A 9,760-nucleotide genomic window follows, 5' to 3' on the forward strand; every position below is an offset into this window, starting at 1 on the left:
AATTGTCCTCTCAGCACCGCTTTCGCTTTGTCCGAAAGATTTTGGTATGTTGTGTTTTCGTTCTCATTTATTTCTAGAAACTTTGCGAATTCACGTTTAATTTCTTCTACTACCCAGTCACTTTTCAGCAGGGTGTTAGTCAGTTTCCATGTATTTGACTTAATTTCCTTGGTCTTCCTATTGTTGATTTCTAACTTGATAGCATTGTGGTCTGAGAAGATGCTTTGTAGTATTTTGATATTGTAAATTTATGGTGATTTGTTTTGTGGCCTAAAACATGATCCATTCTGGAGAATGATCCATGTGCACTGGAAAAGAATGTGTATTATGCAGTTGTTGGATTGAATGCTCTGTACACATCTATGAGGTCCAATTGACTGATTGTGTTCTTTAGTTCTTCTGTGTCTTTGTCAAGTTTCTTTCTGGTTGCTCTATCCATTTTTGAAAGTGGTGTATTAAAATCACCCACTATTATTGTAGATTCATCTATTTCTTTCTTCAAATCTATTAGAGTTTGCATTATATATTTTGGAGCTCTTTCTAAATTTATGTGCAATATATTCATGACAAAGGATTTTTGGTAACATACTGGTTACGAGTTGGGCTGTTAAACTCATGATCAGCAGTTTCAAACTACCAGTGGTTCTTCAGGAAAAAATGAGGCTTTCTGCTGCCATAAAGATTTACAGCTTTGGAAACATGGTTGCTATGAGTTGGAACCAACTTCATAGCACATAGCCACCACTACCACATATTCAAGACAATATTTTGGTTTTTGTGGACTTGTTTTCATTTTCTTCAGCTTCTGCCTGAACTTGCATATGAACACTTGACCGTGTATTCCACAATCTGCACCTGGTCTTGTTTTGACTGATAATACAGAGCTTTTCCACTGTGTTTTTGCACAGATGTAGTCCATTATGTATATTCCCCCTGGTAAGGTCCATGTGTATAGTTCTGTTTTATATTGTTTAAAGGATATTTGCATTAAGGAAGTCATTGGCCTTGTGAAATTCTATCATGCCTTCTCCAGCATCATTTCTGTCACCAAGGACATATTTTCCAACAACTGATCCTTCCTCCTTGTTTCCAACCTTTGCATTCCAATCACCAGTAATTATCATATATATTGATTACATGTTTGATCAATTTTCGCAATGAAGAAGTTTTTCATCATCACCCCCATAGTGTTTGGTGCATAAATCTAATTAGTGGTATTTACTGGTCTTCCTTGTAGGCATTTAGACATTATCCTTTCACAGATAGTGTTATACTTCAAGTTAAATCTTGAAATGTTCTTTTTGATAATTAATGTGACACAGTTACTCTTCCATTTGTCATTCTCAACATAGTAAACCATGTGGTTGTCAGATTTAAAATGACCAATGTCATTCAATTTCAACTCATTAATGCCTAGGATAACAATGTTTATGCATTTCATTTTTGACAACTTCCAATTTTCATAAAGTTATACTTCATATTTTCCATTTTCTGATTATTAATGGACGTTTACAGCTGTTTCTCCTCATTTTGAGTTGTGCCCCATCAGCAAATGAGGATCTTGAAAGCTTTACTCCATTCATGTCATCATGGTCAGTTCTATTTTGAGGATATAACCCTTCCCCAGTTTGAATACCTTCCAAGCCGAAGAGGCTTATTTTCAAACACTATATTTAACAGTATTCTGATTCTTTTCATCATGTTTCAATATTCAATATTCTCATTTTCTGACACTATTCTGTTGCTATTCGTAAGGTTTTCAGTGACTAAATATTCAGAAGATGTCTATGTCTCCTTCCTAGTTTGTTTTAGTCAGGATGTTCATCTGAAACCTATCTACAGTGGGTGACCATATTGGTATTTAAAACACTGGTTGCCTACCTTCCAGAATTACAGCAACATGAAGCCACCACAGTATGACAAACTGAGAGATGAGTAGGGGTTATCCCCTCTACCCTGTGAATTTTTGCTTTTGGATTATGGTGTTGAAGACAAATATTAAAAGTACCATGGACTTCCATAAGAACAAATGAATATGTCTTTGAAAAAATGCAGTCAGAATATACCTGGGAAGCCAGGATGTGAGACTTTGTCATCAGAAGTGACTGGTCTCTGGAGAAGTCTATCACTCTTAATAAAATGTACCGTCAGTGAAAAAGCAGATGGATTAACATAGTGGCAATGGGCTCAAACCTAACAATACTTGTGAGGATGGCACAAGATGGGCCAGTGGGTTTTTTTTTGTTTATTTTTTTTTCCTTTTGTGCATTAGGGTCACTATAAGTTGGAACCAACTTAACATCACATAACAGAAACAGCAATCCAGAGAAGATCCCTGAGTTGTAGAAACAGTTTGTGTTCAACTACTAACCTCAGTTTTGGCTGGTTCAAACCAACCTAGTTATACCATGGGACAAAGTCCTGGCTATCTTCTTCCTTAAAGTGACAGTCCAGAAAACCCTCTGAAGCAGTTCTGCATTGTAACACATGGAATCTGCATGAGTCATGATTAACTCAAAGAAATTGGTTTGGTTTGGTTTTCTATACTCATGAAAATCTCATCTTCATGCCCTTAACTTAATTGCATCTGCAAAGACCCTATTTCCAGATAAACTTAATTTACAGATATTGGGATTTTGAAGTATCATTTTGGGGGCTAATCTACTATAATTCAATCTCTTGCAGTGCCAGAATACCATTTGTCTTCAGATATCCACATTTTCCATTGGATTTTGTACCCATTGTTATTTCATAGTGTTTGAATTTTTCAGAAAGAGAAAACCTGGTATGTGAGGCCTGTATTAATGTATACTAATTCATGTACATTTTGCTGTCACAGTTGATTCTAGATTTAACAAGAATCTTTCAAAACTGAGAAAATTCACTTTTGATTAATTGAGTGAAGCATTAAGTAAATGTAAATATAAGTTATTATTAAATACGTCTAAGGAGTCCTGGTGTGGTGCTGTGGGTTAATGCACCAGACTGCAAAGCAGTTTGAACTGCAAGGTTGGCAGTTCAAGCTCACCAGCTGCTCCTTGGAAACCCTACATAGGGTCATTATGGGTCAGAACCGACTCGATGGCACTTAACAACAACAACAACAAAGGAGCTCTGGTAGCGTAGTGGTTACGAATCAGGCTTGGAACCGCAAGGTCAGCAGTTCGAAACTACCAGCTGTTCCGCAGGAGAAAGACGAGGCTTTCTGCTCCCCTAAAGATTTACAGCCTCAGAAACCCTGTACAGGGTCGCTATGGGTCGGAATCGACTCGACGGCACTTATCAACAACAACAAGAAGATAGAGGTCAAAGTTTAAGTCTTAGTCAACTAATTATAGTAAAATGTGACTTTTCATTATGTCTTATCAGGAAAAGCATTTTATTCTATGGTTTGTTTTTAGAATGTCATAAGTCTGACAATTCTGTGACTACCAATAATGTACAATACTTGCAGCTCCTCCAGAAACACTTGCTGGAAGATAAAAGAAGAGACATTAAGAGATACATTTCTTTGTCATTCACGAATAAGATACTAGACATTGAGAATGCTGTTTGAATAGTTCATTAAAACATAAAATAGCCAATCCAACATGTAAAATATGTATTAACCTTTACATCCAGCATTTCCAGCTAGGTATTAAGCTTCCAACTATAACATCAGTGATTTAAACCCACCTGTAGCTCCATGGGAGTGAGATGAAGCTGTCTGCTTCTCTAAAAATCCACTGTCTCATAAACCCTACATGGCCGAATTAACCTGTATGGAAATGGTTTGGATTTGACATAGAAAAGGAGTATTGGTGATGCAGTGGGTTAATTAAGCATTGGGCTTCTAACCTAAAAGTTGGCTGTTCAAACCCACTATCTTCTCTGTGGGAAAAGCTGAGGCAGCCAGTCTTCATACTGAGTGCAGCCTTGAAAACTCTGTGAAGCAGTTCTAGCTGTCGGTATGAATTGGTAAGGATTAGATGCCAATGAGTTTGCTTTCGACATAGAATGTGAGGCAAAAAAGAAGAAAGAAAGAAAGAAACTGTCCAAGGGGGCTTCAAAAAGTTTGTGGTAAAATTCCGTTACCTTTTAAGTCCATTTTTCCACAAACTACTTGAAGTTCCCGCATATTAGGTAAAAGTACACACTGATTAAAAAAAAAAAAAAAAAAAAGTTTACAATTAAATTATCCACTTTTTTACAAGCCACGATGAAATTTAAGTGTCTAGTGCTATCGAAAGTCACATACGTTATGTAAAATCAAATAATTGAAATTCTCCTAGCGTGTAAGTAATAAGCCATAAAATGATAGCTGTTAGGTAGATACTGTGGTTTAATTTTAATGATAAATTGTTAAGTGTTTTCTGTAGCAATATTACTACTAAGTGATTTAGTAACTCCTACTTATGGAGCCCTGGTGTGGCACTGTAGAGTGTGCCACAAGGTCAGTAGTTCAAACCTACCAGCTAGTCCTTGGAAACTCTATACAGGGTTGCTATGTGTTGGAATTGATTCAACAGCATTTAAAAACAACTTGTGATTGCAACAACAAACAAACTTGTAGAGTTCTTGTGTGGCTTTGTAGAAAAAGCACTGGACTGCAAACCATAGGCTGGTGGTTCAAACCTACCCACTGCTCCTTGGAAACCTTATCTAAGGTTGATATGTGAGAGACCAACTTGATGGCACTTAACAACAACCTGTGATATTACAGCCTTTATTATGGGTTGCACCTCAATGTAAAGAAAGCAAAAATACTTACCAAGAGACCAATAAGTGGCATCATGCTAAATGGGGATAAGATAGAAGTTGTCAAAGACTTCATTTCACTTGGATTCACAAGCAGTGCTCCTGGAAGCAGCAGCCAAGACACCAGACAACATGTTACATTAAATAAAACTGCTGTTAAAGAACTCTTTAAAGTAATACAAAGCCAAAATGTAACTTCGAGAACTAAGTTTTGCCTAACCCAGACAATCGTATTTTCAATTGACTCATGCCTGTGAAAATTGGACAATGAATAAGGAAGACTGTTTAAGAGCAGATGTGTTTGAGTTGTAGTGTTGGTGAAAAATACAGAATGTACCATCGCACCATGTTGTTGTTAAGTGCTGTCGAGTCGATTCCAACCTATAGCGACCCTGTATAGGATTTCCAAGGAGCAGCTGATGAGTTTGAACTGCCGACCTTGCAATTCAAAGCAAATTTGCAGTCCAGCGCATTAACCCACAACACCATACCAGGACTCCGTAGCACCATAGGAAGACAAATAAATATGCCTTAGAAAAAGTCCAGCCATAATGCTCTTAGAAGCATGGATGGCAAGACTTAGCCCCTTATACTTTGGACCTATTGTAAGGAAGGGTCATTCTCTGGAAAACGACATCATGCTTGGTGAAGTGGAGGGTTGGTGAAAAAGAGGAAGACCCTAAGGAAGATGAACTGACACAGTGGTTGCAACATGGACTCAACTACACCAGTATTTGTGAGAATGGTTCCGAACCAAGCAGGGTTGCACACGGGGTTGCTGAGAGTTGGAACTGACTTGATGGCATTTAACAGCAACTGCAAATTGTGTATTGAATCACAGTCAAATTATCTTGTTGACCTATGAACAATCAAAACAGATAGTCCTCTCTTTTTGTGATTATATGGATTATAATTGTGTGCATATAATTGTCATTAAAGTGTCATTTAAGGTACATTTTGTTCAAATAACTTGGCCCAAGTAGCTGTGTTGATTAGTTTAATGAAGAAGAACGTTTTACAAAGGAAACACATGAGCAGGCATGTGAACTTGCTGGTGACCGTTTTTACTGGTGAGTGGAAGAAGGGGAAAGGCAGCAATGAAGAAATGGGCTGAGTTCAACCACATTCCATAGACTCCTGTTGACCTGGAGATGAGACAGAGAGGAGAAAGGGCTGTTGGTCCAAAGTGTGATGGGACCTGGGGACACCTGAGCTTATGGACAAGGACATAGCCACAGAGGGTTAGAGCTAAGAGTGAAGCATCCACCTGGTCTGACATGAGGGGACACGCACAAGAATACCCAAACTTGCAGATATTACCCATTTCACCTAGCCTTGGTGGCTTGATAATCAGTACTTGACTAGAAGAAGATAGAAAAAACAAAACAAAACAAAACTTTTTTGATAAAGCAAACAAGTGTAACTTGCTAAAATTTGATGAACTTAACTTATATTTTTGGATCTAATAGCTTAGAATACCAACTGAGAGGGAAGAAGTCTTCACATCAAGTATCAATCCTATCCGCTCTGTTACAAGGTTGATGTTGTTGTTGTGAAGTGCCATTGAGTCGGTTCCAACCCATAGCAAATCTGTATAGTGTTTCCGAGGAGCAGCTGGTGAGCGTGAGCCACTGACCTTGCAGTTCAAAGAGCTTTGCAGTCTGGCGCATTAAGCCACAGCGCCACACCAGGACTCCACAGGGTTGGTAGGGATGGGTAACTTAGACATTGGCTACCAAAAATGAGGAGGTGTAAAGGCACAAAGTAATTGACTCATACATTTTCAACAGGGAGTTTAGTTTCAGAACGTATGGGGGAAGGTATAGTTCCCACTGAATAGTTTTCATCTTGTCTTAGGTCTGGTAAACAGAGATGGGTATCAGATTCTTATGATTCAATAGTAACTGTTATGATGACTGATTACGACTGTCACAACTGTAAAGGTAGAAGTTCTGTAACAAAATGTGTGGAGTAATTAATCTTACTGTCCAGGAACAGAGGACTCTTGGACCATCAAGGGAGAAGAGCATGAGTGAAATGCAGGACCCTATCCAGAGAAGTAGCGGCATCAGAATTGGAGGCAGAGATGAGGGCATGGAGAGAAGGAGCAGCTGAGGACTATAGACTCAGGGAAAGAGAAAAACTGAGTGCTGGTGGCCAGGAGGCAGACTTGCAGCATGTGCCCTTTGGTTGCTTAAATAATTATATATTCCTGAATGATTTTGTTTACATCTCCCCACCACCACCACCCACCCTACCCCCCTCCAAAAAAAAAAAACAAAACAGGGAATGATGATGTACAGAGGAAAATGTAATATTGCAATAAAACAGTGGTGTGAAGCCGATGTTCTCCTAGGTAAACTATCACTCAGTTCACAATAAAATAATAAATAAATTAGTAAGAGAGGTGTGATGGAGTTAGCCATCAATGAATGCTAAACCTAGTGATGCTCTCCCTGTCTTTGAAGGAATCCTTCCCCTTCTTTGTTGTTGTTAAGTGCCGTCGAGTCAATTCTGACCCATAGTGACCCTATATAGGGTTTCTGAGGAACAACTGGTGAGCTTGAACCGCCATCCTTGCAGTTCAAATGGCTTTGCAGTTTGGCTCATTAACCCACAGTGCCACTCCAGGACTCCCCTTCTTTGGGGGGAGCCTCCATTCCCTCTAGAGAGTCTTAGTTTGGCACTGTGGGTTAATGCATCAGGCTGCAAAGCTGTTTGAACTTCAATGTCGGTAGTTCAAGCTCACCAGCTGCTCCTTGGAAACCCTATACAGCGTTGCTGTGGGTCAGAATCGACTCAATGGCACTTAACAACAACAACAACATTCCCTCTAGAAGTCCAACAACTGACCTCAAGGTGCCCTATATCTCAGTGGACCCAGATCTCTTATCCCTGCACTTACTTCCAATTTGAGCATTTCTTCCAAAATATGTGTATTTCTTTCTTTATGCATTATATATGTGTGTATATTATCATAAAACAGAATAGAATGCAGAATGAATGCAATACTTAAAAAATATTTTCTTATTGTGTAGAAAAGCAAAAAAACATCTTTGTTACTTAAAAATTAAAAAGAAAGTTTAAAAAACAAATAGAGAACGAGCATTTGTGTTAAGTGAACAGCAGGAGACTTCCCCACGCTGTGCTTCGCTGACATGGTCCAAGCCACTACCTTTGTTACAGGGGTTGCCTCCAGTCCTTGGGAGCAGCAACTCCTGGCGTTGCCCAGTTATACTGGTCTTCACCAGCTGACATGAAGTTGAGCCGTTCAGAAGCAGTGTCCTTGATTTCTTGGTTTTATAGACTCCTTGGCAATGAATTTTTCTGTGAAGTGATGACTACATCCAGGACAAGTTCAGCCTCAAAGGGATCAAACTCTGTCCATGTTAGACCTGGAACCCAATGAAGAGCTGGAAGACAACCCAACCAGAGTGACCTGATGAAGCAGGCGCTGAGATACTATTGGAATTGATCCACACCCAGTACATCCTCACAACTGTAGCATCACCCAGATGCTGGAAAAGTACCAGCTGGGAGACTTGGGCTACAGCTCTCACGTGTATTGTGAGAACCAGCCAATGCTCTCCATTGGCCTGTGGGAATTCCCAAGTAAGACTGCCATTGTGAAACTCCACTGCCCCAAGTGCGTGGATGTGTACACACTTAAGTCCTCAATGCATCACAACATGATGACTATGGCTCCTACTTCAGCACTGGCTTTTCTCATGTGGTCTTCATGGTGCATCCTGACTACAGGTCCCAGCGGCCCACCAACCAGTTTGTGCCATGGCTCTGTGGTTTCAGTATCTCCCTGAAGGCCTACCAGCAGCAGCTTCAAGCCTCCAGCAACTTCAAGAGCCCAGTCAAGACAGTTTGCTTTTTCCCCACCCCACCTGTCCTTCAGTCTTGTTCACCCTTGTTCCTTACCTGCCAGCCTTTCAGGAATCCTCTGTGTTTTTTAGTTTAAATTAAAGATTTTACTATTATGGTGAGAAAATGAAATAAAGTGGAAGAAGAGAGAGAAAAAAAGAGAGCGAGAACACCGGTGGAATGGTCCTGATTTCCCTTCTGAAAACATAACAAAGAAGTACATGTAACATTGGTGTCTTTCGTTTGTTACAGCTAGCTGCATTACAAGAAAGTCTTTGCATAATACATATTTGTTATTTCTAGCATGTCATTAATCATGAATGGGTAACATTTTTTGTGGCAAATTTCTTTTTGAGACTAATAAAGACACATGGTAGTAAATAGTCTAATCATTAGACTGCTTGTTGCCATGAACATTTTTGATCAGATGGTTACAGTCACTGTAGAGAATGGCATTTAGCAGGCAAGTATGCAGGTAGTTCTAAATGAAGTCTAACCAGTCAAGACCGGTGTCCATGACTGGCCCACTTATGATGAAGACAAGTTATATAACTCATTTTAAGCACATAAAAGGCAGGAGGAAATAGAACTAGAAAAGTGGCCAAATCTTTCTAAACTTGCTTTATAAAACAGAAAATCCTTCAAGACAGGAAGGAGAATGCTTTGTCAAGCTAACCAACATATTTTGAATCTATGAAATACAATGCATTTCATTCTATATCTAGAGGATGCAAGTAAAATAGTTTCTTTGTACTTAAGAAGTGCATAAATATCTTCTAGAGACAACACAAATAACAATAAAAATAGAGACTTAACTTGTCACATCTTATTAAAATAGTAATGACAGGTATTCTATTAAATCAAAAGGCAAGTTAAGGAAATTATTGCTTGAAGAGAAAGTGCATTTTTGTCAAATCTTGGAAAATGAGTAAGATTTCCAAAAAGAGAAAGGGAAGTGTATGTTGGACAGAAGAATGGGCACAGTCATGTTGTGGAGATGAAAAATAAAGGCCATGGAGAGGCATCCTTGTGTGACACTGCAGGATAAGCACTGAACTGCTAATCACATGTTGGTGGTTCAAACCTATCACCTGCTCCTTGAAAAACATATAAGGTTGCTGAGTCAGAACTGACTTGATGGCCCTTCAGA

General features: G+C 39.1%; 1 protein-coding gene and 1 pseudogene across 1 annotated transcript in view; both read left to right on the top strand.

Moving 5' to 3' along the window:
* The window catches only part of MYO16 (myosin XVI), a 912,243-nt gene that overhangs the window by 353,684 nt on the left and 548,799 nt on the right, over nucleotides 1-9,760 (top strand). The gene's annotated exons all lie outside the window — the stretch shown is intronic.
* LOC102818092 lies at nucleotides 7,994-8,707 on the top strand (annotated as a pseudogene).

Source organism: Chrysochloris asiatica, unplaced genomic scaffold, assembly GCF_000296735.1.
Source record: "Chrysochloris asiatica unplaced genomic scaffold, ChrAsi1.0 scaffold00029, whole genome shotgun sequence".
Lineage (NCBI taxonomy): Eukaryota > Metazoa > Chordata > Mammalia > Afrosoricida > Chrysochloridae > Chrysochloris > Chrysochloris asiatica.